The sequence below is a fragment of the Papaver somniferum genome, chromosome 7 (genome assembly GCF_003573695.1).
Source record: "Papaver somniferum cultivar HN1 chromosome 7, ASM357369v1, whole genome shotgun sequence".
Taxonomy (NCBI): domain Eukaryota; kingdom Viridiplantae; phylum Streptophyta; class Magnoliopsida; order Ranunculales; family Papaveraceae; genus Papaver; species Papaver somniferum.
The window spans coordinates 229,565,920-229,592,588 of NC_039364.1; positions in this window are offsets into that span (position 1 = coordinate 229,565,920).

Consider the following 26,669-nt stretch of genomic DNA (forward strand, 5'->3'; position numbering starts at 1 on the left):
ACATATAAGTACTTGATTCATTCTTGGCAGTTTGAAGAATACCTCTTTAACCATGACAGAGCTTACTTTACTTCATTTTATTCCAAAGAAGAGCATTATTGATTGATCATAGACATCACTTCTCATAACTCCTTTCATCTGTATTCTACATTCATTTGCACAATTAAAGATTTTCTTTTTTATTCTTTCAGTATTAGGAAGTTCATCCTCATATAACCTTCTATTTCTAGTAAGCCATAATTCAACCATTAAAGTGAATGCACATATATACCATACTTCCCTAATTGCAGAGCTTTGACCTCTGACAATGCAAAACTTCATCAAAACTAGTAGGGTTTAAAAAATGGAAAATACCTCCCAACCAATGCCATAGTAACTCACTGAAATTGCAGGTCCAAAGAATATGCTTCATATTATCCTGCCAATTTCCACATAGATAACATCTTGAAACTGTGTTAAAACCTTTTTCCTGACATTCTCCTTTATAGCACAAGCACCTCTGAGAATTTTCCATAAGTTACATTAGGTATATGGGTGAATACATAGCCTCCAAACTTGTTTAGTCCAAGAAAGAACTGGGAATTTTTTTCTAATCATCTGTGAAACATTGGAAACTGTAAATTTACCTGATAAATCACCCACCCAAATTTTTTTATCTTCACCACCCCCAATAACAGGAAGATCATTTGTTGTAATGTAGTTAGACATCTCCACTGGAATATTCCATTGACCATTCACAATTAATTCCTTTACTTTCATATCCTTATTCTGTACAAGAAAATATCGTTTGAATGCCTCTATATCAGTGCATATTCTTTCACCCATTTGTCTTTCCAAACAGATACACGACTTCCATCCCCTATCAACCATCTACTACCTTCTTCAACATCATTCATTACCCATGAGATTCTATATTTTCTCCAAAAATTATTATGTGAGATTTTCTACTTTCTCCAAAGTGCAGCGTCAAGACATGTTGCAGCCCTCAACCGTGTTGTGTCAGGCAAGCGGCTGTTTTCAGTCAGAGAAGACGCTCCCAAATCCAAATCTTTCCTGGAAGGTACGACTGGTAAATGTAATGGGGGACTCTAACCGCTGTTCATCTGAAAGGTGTCGCGTTTGATAACACGTTGATCGATGCGGCCTCTGACTTCAACATCGTCACCATCAAAACTCTGAGAGCTGCAGGGACTTCGAAGCAAGAAGATGTTCACTTCCCAACTATGATCAGAAACTCAGAAGGAGAGCCCAAAAATGCATATGGGTACATTAATCTCGAAATCAAGATAGGAGACGCCCTAACACACGCCAAGTTTCATATTGTCAAGGAATACCCGAATTATGATATGGTTCTGGGGCGCTCATAGATACATAGCAACAAAGCGAAACTAGGAGTATATCCCTTGCCAGTGTTTATACCTGAGAGGGTCTCCAACAAGCCATTCAATCCTGATGATTACTTACTATTGTATGGACAACTCGAAAATGTGACGCAATTTTCTGGAGAGAGTGTAGCAACATTTGTTCACAGGTTCCATACACAAGTAAGTCTTGTTGAACAACTTTCTTTCTAACCGGCTATTTTTCGTCTCACCAAGACATGGGGACTTTGTCTGTCTATCAATCTGTCGTCATATTGATGTCATCACAGACGCCTGATGTTGCTTACTCACGAGAGAGCCTAATATACCCAAAGCCCAATCATGCGCGAAGGACATGCCTAGAGGAGATAGAGCTAAGTAATTATCCTTGAAATAAATGTTTTATATCTATTAGGCATATCAAATAAATTTTAAATATCATAGTGTTGAGACGTAGAAATTCCTCAACACTCACTATTGTGTTGTCAGGCATACTGCCTCAACACATCCTCATCTTAGTGTTGAGACGTACCAATTTCTCAACACTCACTACTATGTTGTCAGGCATACTCCCTCAACACATTTTCATCTTAATGTTGAGTCGTAGAAATTCCTCAACACTCAATATTGTGTTGTCAGGCATACTGCCTCAACACATACTTATCTTAGTGTTTAGACGTAGCAATTTCTCAACACTCACTACTATGTTATCAGCATACTGCCTCAACACATCCTCATCTTAGTGTTGAGATGTACCAATTCCTCAACACTCACTACTGTGTTGTCAGGCATACTGCCTCAACATATTTTCATTTTAGTGTTGAGAAATACCAATTCCTCAACATTCATTACTGTGTTGCCTGTCTGCGCTGCCACAACACATCTTCATCCTAGTGTTGAGACGTACTATTTCCTCAACACTCGCCACAATGTTGTCAGGATTCACTGCCTCAGCACATCTTCATCTTAGTGTTGAGACAAGCTTCACTGACTCAACATTCATCATAGTAGTGATGGCTCCACCTCCTTAAAACTTGTCTTTGTATTCGAGGCTCCACTGTTTCAACATACTATTTTAGTTCTCTCGGCATCAACGTGCTGAAAGGATGATTGCTACTTGCATTGGCGCTTTATTGGTCATGTCCTGCTCAGGACCCATGCCGGCTGCTCTCTTCCAGGTAACATCTGCCTATTTCAATTTTATTCTTGACTGTTACCATCTAGTGCTTACCCCGCAACAATGTCACTGTTACGTGCTAAGTCGGGGACTTAATGTTGATGGTGGTTTATAATTCAGAGCTAAAACTGTAAAACTTCATATTGTATGTCTGCTTTCTGCAAAGAAGTAGAGCTGTCAAGAAGTTGATGAGCGTCTATACCTCTCTGCTTACATATGAACTATGTCATTCAATATTTACGAAATTTATTGAATGAATTTCATTCAAGCTCCCGTCTGCATTATTCACTAATGCAGAGCTTGCTGAGTATCTATCCTATGCTATGTTCCCCGGCTGAACTCTTAATATTGACATGATATAAAAATTAATGTTCACTCTAGGCTGAGTAGTATAAATTTTCCGAAGTGTCGGGATTAAGATGTGAATGAAGGTACTCAATCAAAGACGCGCGATCTGCGCTGCTCTCCAAGATTAAAAAAAATAGTGATTTTATACACGTGTAAAATTCACCAAAATTGATTAATTTTGTGTCAGCTCACAAAGTTGAATTTTTCTGACCTAATTTTATCAATTTACAAAAATTAGGTTTTTGCCCTAAACGGCTGCACAATATCTCGATCCCTATTGGTCGAGACTAAACCTAAGCAAACTAGGAAATTGGTCTATCATGGAACTAGTAGGAGCAGCATCCTAACAAAAGTTGAAAAATAAGAAATAAAGGAAACTGCGACAAATAGAGGCCGCAGCAAGAGAGGCGTGGCCGCGCTACTCTGCCGGTCGGTTTGCCCTAACTGGCGCCGCCTATCACCTACCGGCCATGCCCATATTGCTGTCTTCCGGCCCCCTTTCCAATCGGCCAATCAAATTGCTCTAAAGTCGCATCCTACGTACACTCTGGGCATGCCCATATTGCTGTCTGCCTGCCCCTTTCCCATCGGCCAATCAAATTGCTCTAAAGTCGCAGCCTACACCCTGGCCATGCCCCATTTTGTTGTCTGTTGACCCCTTTTCCCTTTAAACCAATCAAATCGCTTTGAAGCGGCATCTTAAAAGGTGAGCTAGGTCATGACTGAAAACTGACAGAATTCTTCTTGAGTTTTTAATGTCGGCATGTTTTCACCCCCTAAACGAGCTCAAAACCTAAATATTCCCGCGTTAAACGATAGGAAATTATTTTCTGATGAGAATGGAGGGGCGGATCATCAACATCCGAGTTCGTATGAGAATTCTACAGCAGTTTTAGTACGGGTCTCACACCTGAATTTTCTGATTACGAAATTTCACAAATTAACATAAACTGCCGCAAATCATCTCATCCATCCAACTTGGCTAGCTGATTTAACCGGTTTAGATATAATGTTAGGACAACCAATGAGATGTCATAATGGTTGTTATCCATTCCCCTCCTATGAGGACCGATCGCCTCGTCCTCAATCTACTCAAATAGCTCCCGGCAGCTGCTCAAAGTAGGTTAGTCGCGCTCCTAGCAGCGAGACTGCATATGCATCGATTAATTTCGAGATGCTTACTTAAAAGCGATGATCTACAAGCACCAATTACAAACAATATTTTATAAATATTGGTTTCACAAATAAATTTTTGACCTAAAACCATCGCATGTTATTTTTTGCGGCAAGTCTCACGACTTGACTTATCAAATATGATTGCCTGTCGCCTAGCTTGCGCGTGATTGGTCGGAATAATTAGGTCTTTCAAGTAAGACTCACTCAGCAACTACCATGTAGGACTTGTTTAAGCAAGACTCACTTAGCAACTACCATGTATGACTTGTTCCATTCCTCATATACTTGCTACATATATGCTACAAAATACTCGAGACATCAAACATGTCACAAAGTGGGGGATGTTCATCAGGGTATTGATCTGGCGGTTTACAGCATGCGGCGTGCAACACGCCCATTACGAGAAAGTGTCAAGAAAGGCGGACAGTTAGTGGCAATTGATAAGTAGTGGATGTTCCCCAGATAGTAGGAATGTGGCTTTCACCATTTTACATGATCCCCACTTCTCCGTCACTCAACTACTTCCACTTCCTATAAAATCAGGGTGTGTTTGACTGTGACTTGTATAAATAGATTTTCAATCTATTTCAATAGACAGGAGTTCATTAACGCAAGTATTCAGAAAACAACAAGAACTTGCATCTTACATCCCTCAAGCTGGTTCTACATTCTGATACAAGTCATAAAATAACCACACTTTCATAGTTCGTCATCCTGATCTCAACACCGTCTTTGCTTCCCTCCCTAAGATCAACCCTTCTCCTTGATTTTGTGACTGAAACAAGACTGGAACGGCCATTTCTTGGTTTAGGCTAGAATTGTACAGATTGATCTCTCGAATCTAAAGTACTCCCGTGCAGTACATTTGTTTAGGGTTTAGATTCGTTTCTCGCCGGCAATACCCAATTTACCATTTCAGAAGAATCAGTTTTTAACCTACTACACCAGGGGAAACAAGTATGCATACCTGTTTCCATACTGAAAATCCGTTTGAATACCCGTTTGCATACTTTTCCAGTCTTCGGTATTCGATAAAAACTCGTTTTGGACGTAAATTCTTCGTCCGAACACGGAATGACATATTTTTTTTGCATTATTTTTATATTTCAATTCTCTTCAAGATGGTGATGAGAAACCCTTAATTTGAATGAGCTAATCTTGGTCTTTATCCCGTCTCTTGATTTTGAGCGTTTTGCTCCCTTTTCGTCACACTTCTTCAACTTCTCTTGGACTTGGATACTTGGAATACTTCTCTCATTAGATCTTTTTAGCACTTTGTAGCTCCTTTTTGGATGATTCACCTAATGGAGACAAATAAGAGAAAAAAAGAGTAATAATATGAAAACATGCAAGAATAATAGCTAAAGCAAGTACGAAATAGACACTAAAATCATATGAATTATGCACTTATCAAATTCCCCACACTTAGCTTTTGCTAGTCCTCGAGCAAACTAAATAAAACTAATCCTAAATACAACAACTCCCTTTCATTGAGAAAACGGTTACACTTAGCTAATGCAACATGCCTTTAAACCCCTAAGTGTCCCTAGTGGACGAGTTATAGTATCGTGAGGGTTTACAAGAGGTATACCCACAAAAACTACTCCAATTTCTCACCTTGGAAGAAATACTAAGGACAGACACAAAGTAGTAAGCCAAAATTGGACTACAAATGTTCTTTAGCTACAAACACCCCACAAACATTTCAATCATCACACATAAGCAATTACTTACGTGTGACGTTCAACCTGATTGCATAAGTATACTAAGATAGTCATCGTACTTGTTGCAACGTTCGCCGCAACACTCGCATACTTAAATCACATGGATAGATAAGAGAATGGAAATAGAAAAGTGAAGTGTGCAGATGTTTACTAAGGTGAAAGATGTTACGCACAATACTTGTATGAATGTCGTCAAATGATATATATATATAGTGCAATAGTTGAGATAAACACCCATTTACTCGACCACATGATTAGATACTCTAAGCGCATGTTTCCTTTTCAGCAAGTATGTGATAGTTGCCTTGGATCCTGCATTCCACGCTTGTTTAGGCGAAGGAGACAAGGTCAAAGTTTCACACATACTGCTATCCAAGTGTCGAGAACCTCATCAATAGTCTTTTTGACTTGCTAAACAATGATGATAGGTTTTTACTCATTTCATCGACTACATGATTAATTCCCATGGATCCTGCATTCCACACTTGTTTAGGCGACGGAAACAGGGAGAATCTTATCTTTGCATTATTAATAATGTTGGTATATGAAGAGGAGCCTAATATAAATTTAGGATATTTTTATTTTGGGTCCCAAAAAAGTGACCAATGTTGCATTTGAGTCCTAGAAAGTTTGAAATTAGAGTTTGGGTCCCAGGACCGTGATTGACCGTCTTGACAGTTAGCAAATTCTTTTTACTTTTTTATTGGTTTTTATTTAATTACCATCGTTAGTGGTCGTTAACCACGTCAGCTGCACATGTGACTAACTATCTACTGAAACGCATCTAACGGGCGAGAATAGATTTCATATGCACATCTCCATCATCAACATCACTTTCATGTTCATGTTTCTGCTCGTCGAATAGCTTCTCAACCGGAAGCACCAAAGCCTCAGATCAAATATTTTAATTCTGAGATTGATTTCGAAAGGACACTCAGAACAAGGTTGAGTGTTTGAATAAAAACCCAAGTAAAGAAATAACAGAACAAAAAAAACCATGAAAACCCCCAAATTTCGATCAAACCTAAAATTAAAATTACATGAAAAATTAAATCCCGACGATTAAACCTTCAAGATATTTAAGACCTGCTACTGGATCCACCACAAACAACCTAAAACGCTAAGTACGTGATTCTACAGTAAAAAAAACCAAAAACTATGAATCCTAAAAAACCAATTTTCAATAATCCCCAAGTTTTATAGACCCTAACGTGCATGATGCGAAACGAAGCTAATCCGAAATGGGTCCATGTTGCGAAACGAAGCTAATACGAAATGGGTTTTATATGTACTAACCCTTTTCACGAATCACAGCTTCTCGATTTAACCTAAACCATTGTTTAGATGCTTTGATTTCTGTTCTTCCTCTTTGATTTTGACTGACCAAAACAGCTACAAATCCAACTAAACCCAAGAGAACTTCAGTTGAGGATCATCTATTTCACCATTTCTCTCTCGCGTCTGCAACTTCACATTTTATTTTTTATTTTTTTGAAGCAACTTTACATGTTATTTTGTTCCAGATAGTTCCATTCTTTTCTAAGTTCCAACACACTTGATCAATGGGATATGGTGATGGAAAATCTAGAGCCGTTTACTTTATTAGAGATAACACCAAACCGCTCAATAAATCCTTAACCGTACACGTGTTTAACAGATTTGACGGTGGGTGAGTTAGTAAATAAAATGAAAACTTTGTTTTCATTGGTAATTTCCATTTTAACTAGTTTTTCTAACAGTCAGTGTGGTCAAACAAGGTCCTGGGACCCAAACTCTAATTTGAAACTTTGTAGGACCCAAATGCAACACTGGTCACTTTTTTGGGACCCAAAATCAAAATATCCCTATAAATTTTTTATTTTTGATTTTCGGCTCACTCTTTATGAGTGTAAGACAATTGTCTATCGAGATTTTATATAAACTCAACCAATTATTACCTTGCTACAATATTCATGGAAGTACTAGGATCCCACCAAATCACTTAGAGAAACATATAACTGCAAAAATAAAAAAGAAAGTGATTCAGTAATGATAATTCGCGAGGACGAATCTTTCAAACGACTACCATGCTATTTCTAGCAACTGAGTTTCGCATTCAATTATGAACCTATGTAACTAAGGATTGTAGAACGATAAAATGGGACTCAATCCATAGCCGTAAGAACTGTTTCAACCTAAAAAGGTTTAGTGTGTCATCCTAAATAGCTCATAATTAACTCCAAAAGATGAAGTCTCAAGAATGCAAGAAATCAAAAAGTATTATTTTATTTATTTTATATGCACACTAAAAGTGGCCTAAGAAAGTGAATACTAATATAATATACTAGCTAAACATGCTTAAATACTCCCTCACACTTAAACTCAACATTGTCCTCAATGTTCAAAACCGAAAATTCTGATTTCTGAAGCAACATCCTGGAAAAACTTGAAAACTGTACAAATGGGTAGGGAACTAGGAAAATCATCCTAAACAAAAGTTGTTCGCCTATGTCTTTTCTATGAGGTGTCAAAAGGGCACAGTATTTCAATAAACGGTCTAAAAGTTATGGCCTCCAGACTGACAGACATGCAATCTGAAAAAGATCTAAAAAGATACTGAAACTCAAATGTCCAGGCCAATCGGTCCAACTTAACAGACTCCAAATTCAGATTTTGTTTTTGGAAAATAAATGTGAGTCTATCCTATTTAAAAATTGGGGTCAACCACTCAAATCGGACTCAGTATAAAGTCTCGAGAGCTGTTTTCGTAATGATTGCACGGACAGAATTTTTCTGACGAGAACATTTCGTCAAAAATTTCACTATAGATTTAGGACTTTGTAAAATTCAAGATGGGAATGCAAAATATGATATGAAAACTATTAAAAACTAAAAATAAAAGGCATAGATATACAAAACCGATGGGTTTCCTCCCATGTAGCGCTTGGTTTAACGTCGTCAGCCCGACGTTATTGTTATCGTCCGTACACCAATAACCTGAAAATTTTTACATTCCTTCCAGACAATAATCTGCAGTTCAAACAACTTCATAAAACCATTAGCACAAAATATAAATATTGAAGCTATCACTTTATTGAAGTTTCCCCCACACTTAGTTCTATCTACACTCGTAAGTGGATAGATAACATAGAATTCAGGAACTTCAAAAGGTTCCTAAGCTTGGTGAACCTGCACAATACTCGAATCAAACACATCAATTGGTGGATACTTAGAAGCAAAATAATTCGTTAAAACTTTGGAAGCACACAAATCCAATCCTAAGTGATGTATTTTTCTAAAAGATGGGTTAACAACTCTTTGAGAAGCTACTTCAATTGGATGGAAAGGATCCATAGATATAGAATTAAGCAAATGTTTAGACAAACCTTGTACCTCAAGTATATCGTGGTTCTTTATCAAACTATCGTTATCTAGCTCGATTGGGTCTTCCACGACTTTAATCAATTTGTTTTCATTCTCAATCTCAATCTCTTCAACAATCTCGTCATCGGAATCGGAATCTTCTCCCAAAAATTCTAGTTCATTGGTGCAAATACTAGGGTCTTCCATATGAGTCTCCGACAAAGAGAAAATCGGGTCTACTTCTTGTAAATCAACCGACCTAAAAACATTGTAATCCGGATATTCATTGTAACGTTGATATGCATTTGAGTATGTCACACCGTTCATAAGAATGGTTTGGTCATACCAAGGCTCCTCCTTTTGAATAGGCGGGTGATCATTATTAATATCGGAGTTGGAATAACTTCATCATTGTTACATGGACTTTCCAAAGGTTGATCATCATCAAAATATTTGTTGACTTCTGTAGGAATTTCAGATTTTTTTTGGTTTTGAGGCCAAAGTTCTTCTTCGTTCCTTGTTCACTAAGTTGAGACATATGTATTTGAAAAGTATTTGTACTCCTTTGAATTTCTTGGTGTGATTCTTCAGTCTTTTTAATGTGCTCATCCAGCTGTTGATTTTGCTGGTTCAACATATCCTTAAATTGGTGCATTAAATATGTAAGACTAGAAGAATCATGATTAGAAACATAACTATCCTCTCATCCTTGTGGTTGCTCACTTACACACCCATCATAAGGTTCTTGATATGTATGAGAATAACCAAAAGGTTCCGTAGGATATCGATCGTAACCAAAAGATTGGTTTTGATTGTACCCATAGGATGGTTGGTAGTTATTATATGAATGACATTGAAGACCATATTGATTACCACTGTTAATCTTGTGCTTCGTACATGTTATTTCCATAAGAAAACATGACGACTCACAAGAAATAGAAAATCAAAAAAAAAAAAAAAACAAGCAAAACAAATAATAAACCAATTAGCCACTGATCCCCGGCAGCGGCGCCAAAATTTGATGCGTGTCATAGGTGCAACAAATTAATAAAGATATTTTCCACTAATTAACTGGTAATATAGCGGTAGTAAGAGATCGTTCCCCCAGAGAGCTGTTTAATTGATATGTTATATGAAATATCAAAATAAAGTAAATAACAAAAAGGGTTTGGTTGTGAGATAAATAAAAAGACAATAATAAAGAAAAGAGATGATCAAGGAATCCTTCGCCGTTACCAAGCGTTAACATGATCACTTATCTATTGTTCGTAAGAACCATTCATCACCAACCTTGGAATAACATTTAGATCAGTGTTATCCCTAAAACTCCTTTTACCATGGATACGGTGGATCTCCAATATCAGATTCTATTCAACCTAACCACCAAGTAGTAGCTCACTCAAGGTGATAATCCAATTGAATGCTTTAGGCTTTGTGAATTAGGTTAATCCCGGTTAGGGGTGTACATGGACCCGTCAAAACCGCTCAAACCGTCCGAACCGCCCTAAAAACAATCAAACCAACCCGAATCCGATATAACTAACGGCCCTGCATGGTATATGCTTCATAAACCCGAGCTAATTCTGGTGCTACTCGGTTGTATGTTGGTGCCGACCGCACTCACCCAAAACCGACTGATCTAAAAGATCAAAAGCTAATAATCCATATATAAATACGTATTTTAGATACTCTAACCACCTACCTTCAACATTATTCTTCCACTTTTGTATTTCTTGCTCGAGCAAAACTAGGGCAGCAGAAAAGGCGACTCTCACTTTCAACCTTCATCCATCTACTCCACTAGCTACAACCGTCCTCTTACATCACCATCATCATCTTTGTTGCTGATTTTGGTTGATATCAAATGGACCACAACTAATGGAAAAGTTTGTTAATTGATTTAAATTTGTTAATTGATTTTTGTTAATCGAGGTACTGTTGTAGCTTATTAACGGGGGTTAGTTCGTTGTTGACTTGAGTTGTTGATCGATTTTCAGTAATTTAATTACAGTTATGAATGGGGCTTCAGTTTGATTGAATTTTTATTTGACTACTTTTGATTTCTTCTAAAGATAATAGTTATCCACTTTTTTGTAGAATTCTGGTTATGGTCGGCAAACTGGGAACCGATCCGACCTTGGATTGGGCGGTTTACAACCGATCCGAATGAAAATATTACTCCTAGTTGGGGTGACTAAGAAAATAACCGACATGTACGGTTCTCTGGTCGGTAATGCTGAACACCGACCCGAACCGACGGTTGTGCACCCTTAACCCCAGTATTTAAGCTCTTATCTCAAGGTTTACTTGGTGGTGTTTTTTTTACACATGATTCCTCCACAGACTCCCTCTGTAAGGTCTCGTGATTTCTACTTGTGTAAAGAGTTATTCGACAATTACTTATCTCCTAACTTATACTAGCAATAGAACGATCAATAGATCAATCTAGCGTGCACTCCAAATCAATCTAAGAATCACTCATCTAGATATGGTAAAAACAAACGATGATGATAAAAGCTCTCAATAGGTTTGTATTAATAATAAAGCTTCACGCTTAGAACATTGAAATCGAACACTCTTTGATTTCTTGCATTCTTGAGACTTCATCTTTTGGAGTTAATTATGAGGTATTTAGGATGACAGTCTAAACATTTTTAGGTTGAAACAGTTCTTACGGCTATAGATTGAGTTCCATTTTATCGTTCTAAAATCCTTAAATATATACATTCATAATTGAATGCGAAACTCAGATGCTATAAATGGCATATATATAAGGCTTCTCTTTATTTATCGACACTAATAATCCTATGATAGGTCCGGAATTGCGGATCAATCATGTAGTCAATGAAGGAAAAAAAAACCCTATCATCATTATATAGAAAGTCAAAAAGACTATTGATGAGGTTCTCGACACTTGGATAGCAGTATGTGTGAAACGTTGTCCCTGTCTTCGTCGCCTAAACAAGCGTGGAACATAGGATCCAAGGCAACTATCACATACTTGTTGAAAGGAAACATGCGCTTAGAGTATTTAATCATGTGGTCTAGTTAAATGGGTGCTTCTCTCAACTATTGCGCTATAAGTAGAATCCTTTGACAACATTCATACAAGTATTGTGGATAACATCTTTCACTTTAGTCAACATTTGCACACTTCACTTTTTTATTTACATTCTCTTATATATCCATGTGATTTCAGTACGCGGGTGTTGTGGCAAACGTTGCAACAAGTATGATGACTATCTTAGTAGAGTTTTGCAATCAGTTTGAATATCACACGTAAGTAATTGCTTAGTGTGATGATTTGAATGTATGTGGGATGTTTGCAGCTAAAGAACTCATGTTGGTTAATTATTTGGCTTTCTACTTTGTGTCTATCCTTAGTAGTTATTCCAAGGCAAGAAATTGGAGTAGGTTTTTTGGGTATACCTCTTTTAAACCCTCACGATATTATAACTCTTCCACTAGGGACACCTAGGGGTTTAAAGGCTTGTTATACATGATATGTGTAATCGTATTCTCAACCAAAGGGAGTTGTTGTATTTAGTATTAGTTTTATTTAGTTTTCTCGAGGACTAGCAAAATCTAAGTGTGGGGGAATTTGATAAGTGCATAATTCTTATGATTTTAGCGTCCATTCCATACTTGTTTTAGCTATTATTCTTGCATATTTTCGTATTACTACTCTTTTTTTCTCTTATTTGCCAGTATTAGGTGAATCATCCAAAAATGAGATACAAAGTGATAAAATGAGCTAGGAAGAGAAGTATTCCAAGTATCCAAGTGCCCAAGTCCAAGAGAAGTGGAAGAAGTGCGACGAAAAGGAGCAAAAAACTCAAAATCAAGAGACGGGCCAAAGACCAAGCTTAATTCAATCAAATTCAGAATTTCTCATCACCATATTTAAGAGAATTGAAAGAGGAAAAGAATTCAAAAATAATGAGGTCATTCCAAGTTCGAATGGAGAAGTTGTGGGAAAAATAAGCTTTTTATCGAATACCGAAGACAAGCAAGTATGCAAACGGGTATGCATACTTATTCCCTGGATTTTAACTGAAATTTAAGTATGCAAAAGGGTATGCATACTGGAGAAGGCCAAAACTCACGGTTTAGGGTCTTTATTTCATATTTTTGGGTCGGGTTCTTAAGACGAACTAGATACTTGAAGGAAAGCAATGTAAGCCTATATAAAGAGGTATTAGGTCATGAATGAAACATCATCAAGGGATCACGAAATTGTAAGTCTTAGAGAGGAGAAACATCACATGGAGCAAAAGCTATAGCTTCAGAGCGGTTCTTCAATCGTAACGATGTCTCTATACTTTTCTTATATGTATAACATGGATGTTTTTACATCCATGAGTAGCTAAACACCTATTGATTGAGGATGAATTATAAGTTGTAAACAAGATTTGAGTTATTATATTAATCTACTTTGAATTTCTTCATATGATTATCGTTTGTTTATACTATAATGAATATTTATGATTGATTGATAGGTTGTTTAGGTGGCCAACTAAATTGATTTGTTGACTTAATCTATTGCTAGTATTGAGTTAGGAGATAAGTAATCGCCGAATAACTTTTACACAAGTAGAGAACACAAAACCTTGCAGAGGGATTCCGTGGAGTGATTGTGTGTATAAACAACACTAAAAAGTAGACCTTGATCCAAGAGTCTAACTAGTAGGATCAACCTATAAATTCACAAAAGATAAAGCATTCGACCAAATTACACCTTGAGTGATCTATTACTAGGTGGTTTAGACGAATAGAATCTGGTAGGCGAGAACTTCTATATCCAGTGATATAAGGAATTTAGGGAATAACACTGATGTAGTTGTTATTCCACGGTTGGTGATTATCTATAATTAACAACGAGTAGGTAACTATAATAACTCATCGATTTATTAACGAAGAAGTATTCCTCGATGATATCTCTCTCTATTAATTACGACTCAACTTTATTTGCTTTGATTATTTTATTTTGTTTGAAAATCTAAAACAAAACCCCCCTTTGTGACACTTCAACAACTAAAACTCACTGCTCTTCGTGGGAACGATCCTTACTTCCTATCATCACCAACCGTGGAATAACATTTAGATCAGTGTTATCCCCAAAACTCCTTCTATCAATGGATATGGAAGTTCTCGACTACCAGATTCTATCCGACGAACCACCAAGTAATAGATCACTCAAGGTGTAATCCAATCAAACTCCTTAAGCTTTGTGAATTTAGGTTGATCCTAGTAGTTAACCTCTTAGATCAAGGTTTACTTGTTGGTGTTGTGTTCACTCGCAATTAATCGAAGATTACTTATCTCATAACTTCTACTAGCAATAGAATGATCAATAGACTAATCTAGTATGCATCCCAAATCAATCTAAGAATCATTCATAAACCCTAGATATGGTAAATACAAACGATGATGATTAAAACCTCAAATAGACTTGTATTAATAATAAAGCTTCACGCTTAGAACATTGAATTCATCCTTAATCAACAAAGGATTTAACTACTCATATTACAAAACAAGATGAAGAATGGTGGTTCCTAAAGGGGTAAACCCTAGGTTTTTGATGTCGAATAAACCCTAACTTCTAATATGAGATGATATGATCCACACCTTCTATGAAAGGCCTAATACCTATCTATATAGGTTTACAATGCTTGGCCTCCAAGTATCCTAGTCGGTTAAGGAACCCGACCCTAAAAAGTAGTAATTAAATACCCTAAACAAAATCCTTGACTTTTGGCCTTCACAAGTATGCATACCCGTTCGCATACTGAATATTGTAATAAAATTCAGGGGAAATAAGTATGCATACCCGTTTGCATACTTTTCCTATCTTCGCTATTCGATAAAAAACTCGTTTTGGCCGTAACTTCTTCGTCCGAACTCAGAATGACCTCATTCTTTTTGAATTCTTCCTATCTTTCAATTCTCTTAAAGATGGTGATTACAAACCCTTAATTTGAATGATTTAATCTCGGTCTTTGTCCCTCTCTTGATTTTGAGTGTTTTTCTCCCTTTTCGTCGCACTTCTTCAACTTCTCTTGGACTTGGGCACTTGGATACTTGGAATACTTCTCTCATTAGATATTTTTAGCACTTTGTGTCTCCTTTTAGTATGATTCATCTAATACAAATAAGAGAAAATAAGAGTAATAATACGAAAACATGCAAGAATAATAGCTAAAGCAAGTATGAATGGACACCAAAATCATATGAATTATGCACTTATCATCACTCCCCACAAAGATTTGGCAATTAAGAACAAGTTCAAAAAAGAACTCTCCCCTATAAAATGTCATTCCCGAAAGAACCACAAGAGCGACCTTACTTTTGTAAGAAAAGAATGATTTCTTTGGACATTAACAAATTACATGAGACATGAATTTGTATCCAGAAAACTCAATTAAATTAACCACAAGAAAACCCATAATTAATTTTATCGAAAATGCTCAACACAAGAGAACTCATGGAGCCTCACACTACTTTCACATAGAAGTAAATCAGGGAAAGATCAATACTGCGGAATATTCAAAGATTCATTCTATTTTTATCAATAATGATATGATAGACTTAATCTTTGTAATCAAAAATTCATCATATCTTCCATCAATATTTGCATAATGACACAATAGGCTTAACTTTTGACATATATGGGACAATCATAGTTCACGGACGCAAACACACATATCCCATAACAATTTTTGCAATATATGAAACCAATAAAGATTAATACTGCAAAATCATCTTCCAAATACACTTTAGAATTTAAATAAATAAATCTAAAAACATTGCAAGATGAAAAACGTTGGAAATAGCTATGTGTACTCACAATAATTGCTATTTCCAAACCATAATTACCCTTCTTAAAACACAAGAATAAATTCTCATAAGAAGTTTCCTAGACAAAAACAGGAAATCAAGTTTCTTTGATAATATCATACCTTTGAAAGGTCCATCATAAAAGGTATCACTGATATCCTTGATTCTTTTGACCGGAGAGAATCCATGTTCATGAGTTAGAACATTAACTTTCCGATCAACAATGCGAGCAAGATGCCTAGCTTTGACACAATCCATGATGACTTTCTTCTAATTCCTGATCAAGATCTTTCGATTATCAAGGATTTTGGTCTGACCATCAATAAGCTGGTTTATTTGCAGTTGAAGATTTGCAAATTCGACCTTAGAGTCATTCTGAAAAAGAATTAAATCCTTGACCGATTCTCCAATCCAAGAGTTTTACTCTTTCCTTTCAATCATCTTTTTCAAGACAAGTTCTTGAATTGAATCACATCCTTTAATATCTTCTTCCATCACAAGATTCACCACTTATTGAGGTCTTGAGGTCTTGAGGAGTTCTTCATTATTTTTTTAACTAGGGAAGGCAAAACAATATAAAATATATATATGTTCACGAAGAATACAAGGACACCCTTGTTAAGGAAACCCTAAAAACTCCTAAGAAAGACACGGACGTTCATGGACTAGTTGTGACAGGCTAATGGATCAGAAAAGATCCAAGGAAATACTCTCTGTTTTCATATATCTCTTACCCCCATGGCTCAATAATTAAAAGATTTAATCATATCATAACGAGGAGATATACTAGTTACAAGGAGTCAAGAAATGACTCAACCTTCACATAAGAAGAAATCAGCTAAAGCAAACACAAGACAAATTCCAACCTACAGTAGACTTGAGCATCTCACAAATGTCATCCTTGCAACTCTAGAGTTAGATACAAGGATGAAATTACCTAGATCTAGGTAGCAAAGTGAGATGTAATTCCACCAAGATTATTGAGAGATGAGTTGTAAATACCATCTGAGAGTTTGAACCTAGTATTCCTTACCTTCCTTCGGCTATTTCTTATTCCAGAAGAATTTGACATAACCTTTTTAGAAAATCCATCAGAGGGATTTTTCTGAGGATTACGTTTATAAACTCTAAAAATCGGTTCCAGAGGATTATAAGAGAGACATCTCCACCTTCTAGACTTAGATCTACCAGACTTATTCTCACAAACACTGGGAATGTGTATTTTTGTGGTGTAAGAATTTGCACCATAAGGAGAAATATGATTCATATAGAGATTTCGAGATGAGTGACCATTGAAGCCCTTTTATGACAGTTCTGGTTTTCTGCAGGAATAAAATCCATTATATATGTCGTCAGACAATTTACTCTGTCTACAGTTGAAAATGCGGGGGTCTAACAACCACACCCAACAATTCGTTTGGCAATCTGAGAGGACTTACTCCAATATACTGTCTAGAGAATCAACTAGATAGTCTAACTCAATCTAGAGTAAAGTATATCAAAGAGTTTAATATCTCTAACTCTTAATTCAATCCGCAATCACCAAATAGAAATCTACGAGTCCGGTTGAATAAGAGGAGTAAGTTGAACGGTACCAAATACCAATGTTCAAGTGTCAATCAATGTAAATCAACAACCCAAGGTTGGATATTCTAATTGATTGATCTTAACGCACAACCTATGACATTTCAATTATATAACAATATATAATGCGGAAAAGAAATAACACAGACACCAGAATTTTGTTAACGAGGAAACCGCAAATGCAGAAAAACCCCGGGACATAGTCTAGATTGAACACCACAATGTATTAAAGCCGATACAGACACTAGCCTACTACCAATTAACTTCGGACTGGACTGTAGTTGAACCCTAATCAATCTCACACTGATTCAAGGTACAGTTGCGCTCCTTACGTCTCTGATCCCAGCAGGATACTACGCACTTGATTCCCTTAGTTGATCTCACCCACAACCAAGAGTTACTGCGACCCAAAGTCGAAGACTTGATAGACAAATCTGTCTCACACAGAAAAGTCTATATGATTGAATAAATATGTCTCCGACAGAAATACCCAAGAGTTTTTGTTCCGTCATTTGATAAATCAAGGTGAATAGGAACCAATTGATAAACCGGACTTATATTCCCGAAGAACAATCTAGAATTATCAATCACCTCAAAATAAAATTAATCGACTAGCGATTTTTTTTATTGTGGAATCACAAACGATGAGACGAAGGTGTTTGTGATTACTTTTCTATCTTGCCTATCGGAGATATAAAATATCGACCCAATTATTTCAATTGTACTCAACACGATAGAAACAGCAAGATCAGATCATGCAACTACAAAGATAATAGTTGGGTCTGGCTTCACAATCCCATTGAAGTCTTCAAATCTTTAACCTACAGGGTCTCGAGAACAAACCTAAGGTTAAAGGAGAATCGACTCTAGTTATGCAACCAGTAACACACAGGAGGTTTGGGGATTAGGTTTCCCAGTTGCTAGAGTTCTCCTTTATATAGTTTTCAAATCAGGGTTTGCAATCCAAGTTACCTTGGTAACAAAGCATTCAATATTCACCGTTACATGAAAAACCTAATTCGACTAAGCTAATATATTTCAACCGTTAGATCGAACTTAGCTTGTTACACACAAATGAAATGTACCCTCATTTAGGTTTACGTAACTGTACTTAAACGTGTACACCATGTTGGTTCACAAATAGTTAACCGAGGTTAGCCATATGATTACTCTCATATCAACCTTATTCGTCTCAACCATAACTAGTTCAAATGACTCAAATGAAACTAGTTAAAGAGTTGTTCAATTGCTATAGAAAACACAATTGAAACCAAATCGGTTTGATTCACTTGAATCAATCATGAACATTATAGCCACGGTTTGCAAAGATTGCATTCCTTATGATTTAAATGTTTAGGTTCATGAACAGACCGATTTGACAAAGTAACCAGCTTAAGTATGCGTACGGGTATGCGTACTTAAGCAACCGGATTTTAGTTTGTTTAGTTTCAAAACTCAGCAGAAATTTTTGGTTCGAAAACTTCCACCAGTATGCGTACGGGTACGCATACTTAAGTTGACTAGTTAAGAGTTTGTCAAAACCAAACTCAGTAGAAATTTTCGGTTCGAAAACTTCCTCCAGTATGCGTACGGGTACGCATACTTAACCTGTCTCCTTCACCAATTTCATATACACACATATGCATACACTTGGCTCCCGGTTTATGGATTTATACACTAATGTGCGAACACACTATATATGCTTATATCCAAACATGGTTACTGTTAAAGCACTGCTCGGTTGAACTCGCATGAGTTGTTATCTCAAGCATGTTTGTTAATGTTAGTGATCAAAACTATAAGTCTTGGTTTCTAGTCTACTTATAGCTAAGTCTCGGACTAGGATAAAAAGTGTAATTGAGCTTTAGACTCCATGGCGATCAACATACAAAGACGAGGAACTACTCAAGGAACTGGTGGAACTTCATCGACTAAAAGGTATGTGGAGACTTGAACTTATCTATCACTCAAAAGTCTATATACTTTATCTCTTATCTTGAGATAAAATTCGTATGTTATATAGACTATGATTATACACATTTGCTATTTCGAGCCGAGTTTATCTCGCTTATCTATTTCTCGAAATATGTGTTAGTAAGCTTTCGCTTTGGCCAAGTTCATCTTTACTAGTGATGAAAGTCATATTAAGTTTCAATTACTTGAAAATTGCTTTGACGAAAAATGGTTTGTGAATAACAACTATATAACGTCCTCTAAGAATGTTTCAATGATTGAAATGAGAGTTTAGAATATATAACCATTGTTGGATATAAACATTGTGTGATAACTCATACGTGTGTAAGTCCTTATTCCTTGAACCAAAGTATGCGTACTTTGCTACTCAGGAAAACCGGAACTAAAGTCCGCGTACCAGTACGCGCACCATCGGAAGTTCACGTCCCGTGAAAATCTGCTGGAGTTTGTGAACTGAAAACAAACTTATTTCGGGTGCTTAAGTCCGCGTACTTAGGTTGGTTATTTTCTAAAAACGATTATTCGTGAACTTAAACTTATATAAACTAAGGAATGCATAATTGCAAACAGTGGCTATAAAGTTCATGAATCGATTCGAGTGAATCAAATCGTTTTTGCTTCGATTGTTTCTTGTATACTTCTATAAGATCTAAGCAATTGAACAACTATGTAACTAGTTCATTTGAGTCATTTGAACTAGTTATGGTAAAGAAGAATATGGTTGATATGAAAGTGCTCATATGGATAACCATTTGGTTAACTATTGTTGAACCAACTAAATGTACATATTTGGTACAGTTACACAAACCTAAAATGTGCATTTCATTTGTGTGTAACAAGCTAAGTTTCTATCTAACGGTTGAAAGATATTAGCTTGAATCTAATCAGGTTTTCATCTAACGATGAATGTTGAATGCTTTGTTACCAAGGTAACTTAGATTGTAAACCCTGATTTCAAAGACTATATAAAGAAGAAATCTATCAACTGGGAAACTTAATCCCCACACCTCCTGTGTGATACTAGTTGTATAAGCAAGAGTCGATTCTCCTTTAACCTTAGGTTTCTACCGAGACCCTGTAGGTTAACGACTTGAAGACTTCATTGGGATTGTGAAGCCAGACCTAACTATTTTCTTTGTAGTTGCATGATCTGATCTTTCTGTTTCTATATTACTAAGTACAATCATAAGATTGGCTTGAGATTGATTTCTCCGATAGGCAAGATATAAAGAAGTCAAAAACATCTTCGTCTCATCGTTTGTGATTCTGCAATATCTTCTTTCACTAGACGATTAAGATTATTGTGAGGTGATTGATAATTATAGGCTGTTCTTCGGGAATATAAGTTCGGGTTATCAATTGGTTCCCGTTCACCTTGATTTTTCAAAAGACGGAACAAAAACTCGTAGGTATTTATGTGGGAGACAGATTTATCTATTACCGTAGACTTTTATGTGTGATACAAATTTGTTTATTAAAGTCTTCGACTTTGGGTCGTAGAAACTCTTAGTTGTGGGTGAGATCAACTAAGGGAATCAAGTGCGTAGTATCCTGCTGGGATCAAAGACGTAAGGAGCGCAACTGTACCTTGAATCAGTGTGAGATTGATTAGGGTTCAACTACAGTCCGGACCGAAGTTAGTTTGTATTAGGCTAGTGTCTGTAGCGGCTTAATACAGTGTTTCTTCAATCAGGACTAGGTCCCGGGTTTTTTTTACATTTTCGGTTTCCTCGTTAACAAAACTTCTGGTGTCTGTGTTATTTCTTTTCCGCATTATATTTGGTTATATAATTGAAATACCATAGGTTTTCCGTTGAATCGATCAATTGGGAAATCCAACCTTTGGTTGTTGATTGAAATTGATTGATCCTTTAACATTGGTCTTTGGTACCGTTCAAGTGTTTTCTCTTGTATTCAATTAGACTTGCATATTTCTGTTTGCTTGAGTAAGTATTGAATTGAGAAAGTGGGATATAACTCTTTGATATACTTTTATTAAGATTGAGTCTGACTGTCTAGTTGATTCTCTTAAAAGTATATTGGAGTTAGTCCATACAGATTGCTAATCGAAATATTGGTTGTGGTTTTTGTACCCCCGCTTTTTCAGTTACATTCTCAACTCTTTATTTCAATCATTGAAACATTCTTCTATAATGACAATAGCCGTTTTCACACACTATTAACATCAAAGCAATTTTCAAGATATTGAAATAATCATTATCGAAACATTCCAAGCCTACATCAAATGATTGTTTCACACAAACCATGTAAGATGTTACTCGGCAATTTTCTCATGATATAAGATGAACTTGGTCGAAGCAAAATCTTACCAACACATATTTCGAGAAATATGTAAGCGAGATATACTCAGCTCGAAATCTCAAATGTGCATAGAGAAAACTATATCTTAACACAACTTATGTATCAATATAGGAGATAGTAGAAATATACTTTCCAAGTGATAGATGAGTTCAAGTTTCCACATACCTTTTGTCGAAGAAGTTCCACAAGCTCCCCTTAGTAGTTCTTCGTCTTCAAATGATGAACTCTGTGAAATCTAAGATCAAGTACACTATCTATGTCCTAGTCCGAGACATCTATAAATAGGCTAGAAATCAAGTCTTATAGTTTTGATCACTAATATTGATAAACATGCTTGAGATAGCAACGCATGCGAGTTCGACCGAGCAGTGCTCTAATAATCTCCCCCTTTGTCAATTTTAGTGACAATACTATCAATACATATGGATTACAAAATAGATAGAAATTGTAGCTTCTCATCCAAATGCTTGATCTCCTTGGCATCTTCAACGCGACTCGAAATATTCGTCACTTCCAAGTACTCCATGATCCTAAAGGTTGTAAGTTCAGCATCACAGTTGTTGAAGATCCGTAGAGATAACAATGAGAAAACAAAAATGCTCTCAATCATTGTTATACGGTGTCATAGTATTATTACACAGCATCAAAGTCCAATTGTATCACAACTTTGACAACAATACTATGGTGATATGTATCACTCCCCCTTAGTCAATACTTCATCTCAACATGAAAACCACTCCCCCTTACATAATCATCCGTGAACCATATGTATTTGTAGTATCACACTACACATTAATTCTCCATTTTTTTGTCAATATAAATTGGCAAAGGTACGAAAACTAGTGGGATCCTCATGAAATTTTCACAGAGATAATTCATGACCATAAGAGAATACCATATCAACTTATTTAGATGCCATCATAAAGCCGAAGCTAAATGCATTCATCAAGGAGTTTATAAAGATACAAGATAACCCCTAATATTCCACAGCCGCACTCCCCAAAAATATTTGGCAATTAAGCACAAGTTCAAAGTGAACTCTCCCCAATAAAATGTCATTCACGAAAGAACAACAAAGGCGACCTTGCTTTTACAAGAAAAGAAGGATTTCTTTGGACATAACCAAATCACATGAAAACATGAATTTGAATCCAAAGTATTTAATTGAATTATCCACAAAAGAATTCATGATTAATCTAATCAAAATTCACAATTAAATTAACCACAAGAAAACTCATAATTAATTCAATCGGAATTACACAACTAAATTAACCACAAGAAAGTGATCAATTCAATTGGTCATGCTCGTCATAAGAGAACTTACGGAGCAATCAATTCAATTCATCATGCTCAAACATAAGAAAACTCATGGAGCAACACAGTATATGCATAAAAATGTGGATCGGAGATCGACGAGATACTGCGGAATAGACAAGGATTCATTCTATTTTCCACCTCTATTTGCACAATGACATACAACAGACTTAATCCTTGTAAACAAAAGTTTTATCCTTTCTTCCATCAAAACAATGACATAAAAGGCTTTAACTTTTGTAAGTCAGAAGTTCATTCTATCTTTTTGTAGATGGTGGATTTTCGACAAAGGGAAAAGTCGTAAACCCATAATTATACGAACATCTGATCCAGCAATCAGACGTGAGTATTGAGACGCGAGTCTCTCATCGAATTCTCTGACTGAGAATACTTTCTCTCAGAGTACATGCAGATATGTAGTATCACGGCTGGATAACGGCATATCTCATGAATACTGAACACTTTCAGTGATTATTTCTATATAGTATCACGATATGGACGGCTCCTAGACAGCTTGCTCTGCTAGTATAGAGCGATAACGTCTTCAGGAGCAAACAACGAGTTTACCCTGACTATATAAAGGATATAACTTACCGGCAATCTCATATCGGGATAATTAATGCTCCTAGACAGCTTGGTCTGCTAGTATAGAGCCACAAAGTTAATTATTCCTAAAGTTTTTGGATTCATCCGTGACATTCACTACTGAATTCTCAGAATAACCTATCATTGCTCCTATTCCATGGTCGAATCCACAGACTGATCCCATGGAATGGCAAATACAATTGCTCCTATTCCATGGTCGAATCCACGGCCTGATCCCATGGAATGGCAATGACAATTGCTCCTATTTCATGGTAGAATCTACGACATGATCCCATGAAATGACAATAAACAATTATTTTGATTCTATGATCGAATCCACGGCTTGATCTCATAGAATAACAATGAAACAACTATATTATCTCATTACTCCGATTTCACGATCGAATCCACAACTGGTCTCATAAATGGTAATAGATAAATCTTAATTACTCTGATTCTGTGATCGAATCTACGATCCCATGGAATGGTAATGCTCACTTTATTATTCTTAATTCGTAGTCGAATCCTTAGCTGATCCTATGAATTAATAGTAAACATCTATTTATTTTATTACTCAGTTTCATGAATTATTCTCCACTGAATTTCATAAATTAGTAATAAATAATCAACCGGGAGTCTGAGCTACCTATAAGTAAGCCCTGATTCAAATGGTGAAAGTGTATTCAACGACGATGCACTAATAGTCACCGCACGAACGAGTATTTCAAAATACAACGAAACGATGAACCTATGCAAAAATAGGGAAGAAAATAATAAATAGTTAAAATATTGACCAAGGCGCTAGGAGCACTGACACACGACTGACCGACGGTGTCGTGGTCATCCCCACGCCAGTTTTTATATTTTATTTTACTTTACATTTTTATTATTTTCCATGATTTGATGAAAATTCTCTCATTTGATCAAATCTCCTTCTTCATGAAAAAACTCCTTGATTTCATGGTATTTTGCACAAATCATCAAATAATAAAATAAAATTATGAAAACTTGTGGGACCGGGCCCTAGCCGGCCGGTCATGCCCTAGCCGGTCCCACACACCCCTTTGCTTTATTATTATTATTTTATTTTTCCTTGAATTCATCAAATTCCTTGATTTCATGGTATTTCTCTCAAATTAGGAAAAATTCCCTCAATTCATCAAAAAATACATGAAAAATACACAAAAATTAGGGAAACTTGTGGGATCGGGCCCAAGATGGCCGGCCATGCCTTCCACGGTCCCACACGCCCTTATTTTTATTATTTTAATATTCTTTGCTTTCTTGAACTCATGAAAACTCCTTCAATCCATGGAAACTCCCTAAATTCATCAAATTTCTTAAAATTCATGAATTTTTCATAAAATCATCAAAATATTATAAAATTAAGGAAAAGGCACCACGGGACCGTGGCCACGACCGGCCGACCATGCCTTGGCCTCGGCGGTCCCACGCCTCCTCGTTTCTTATTTTATAATTATTTTCCATCATCTCATGGTGTTTTCCTCAGTTCATCGAAACCCTAATTTTGGCATATTTTCTCGAATGGATGCTCAATTGCACGCCAGAAAATATCAAAATTCTCAGAACTGAGACATGGACGTCTTGGGGACACAAGCATGTTATCTTCACCGACCAAGATTGGCTCTTTAGCTCACGGAAGCCGGTCCCATCAGTTTTCACAGTTTTGACCTAATTTGCACAATTGCTCGTATTAGGTCCAAAACTCTTCCAAACACTTTGGATTTTCATGAAGTGATCGTCAGACAGTCATGTGACGACCCAGGGCCGGTTTCATGACTCCATGGTCGGTCCCTCACCTCGTCATAATTATTTAGGTTTTCTCACCTAAGGCTCAGACGAGCATTTTTGGATAAATGATTAAGCCATCATTTAATCATTCTTTCATCAACAAATCATCAACTCTTCAGGAGTTCTTCGTATTTGCTCACGTGAGCATATGGACACTACATGGTTGATCCACGATCCCATGTAGCCGCTCCTTCCTTCGTTCCATGGTTAAATTTCTGACAAACCATGAATTGATCATCGATCAAATTAGGGTTTCTGAGTCCAAGGACCATGGACAGACTCCAACCTTATATAATTCTACGACGACCTCATGGTCATTATTATTATTAATAATTATGCTCAGTTTCACACCAGTACTTTAATTAATATATTTGGTCATCATCAGATGAGCAACACTTGCTCGGATGATCAATATTTCTCAAACCAAGGAATATTGGTTCAACAATCAACCAATATTCAACAATCCATCGAATGAGCAATACTTGATCGTTTCAATGTAAGAATTATAACTTTGTCTCATGACATGTCCAATTCATGAGTTTTAGAACGTCATGTTCAACTCAGCAACTACATGGACTCATCGTCCCATCGAACCATGAAGTCATCAATTGACTAACTAACCACGAGATGTCAATCGTGTCACTTGAGGGGATATCAACTAGGCTTTTGGTCTGGCGGTCTACGGCACGTGTGTTCATACACACGTTGGAATGTGAGCAAGTCATGCAATCAGTTGAAGGAGTTCACAAAGTAGTGGATAGAAAATCGACCAAGTTATCACACGATGAGCAACCGGTCTCAAACACGATTTCCATTTCCCCACTTTTTCATCCCATCAATTGTCACACTTCACGGAATCATGGTGTCTAAAATTCCAGCAATATAAATAAGTCTCTGAATCATGATTGAATCATCAGCATTATCGGTATCATCAACCTCATGTCAAACTAACAACAGGAGATCAACAACTCATCAATTGAGCAATTACTCTCAACTGAGCAATTTCAATCATTCAGAACTTATCATATTCATAATTCACAACACACCTACAATCTTTGATTACCATTGATTCCACACATTTCTTAGCTTCCCTCCTACAGATCAACCCATCCT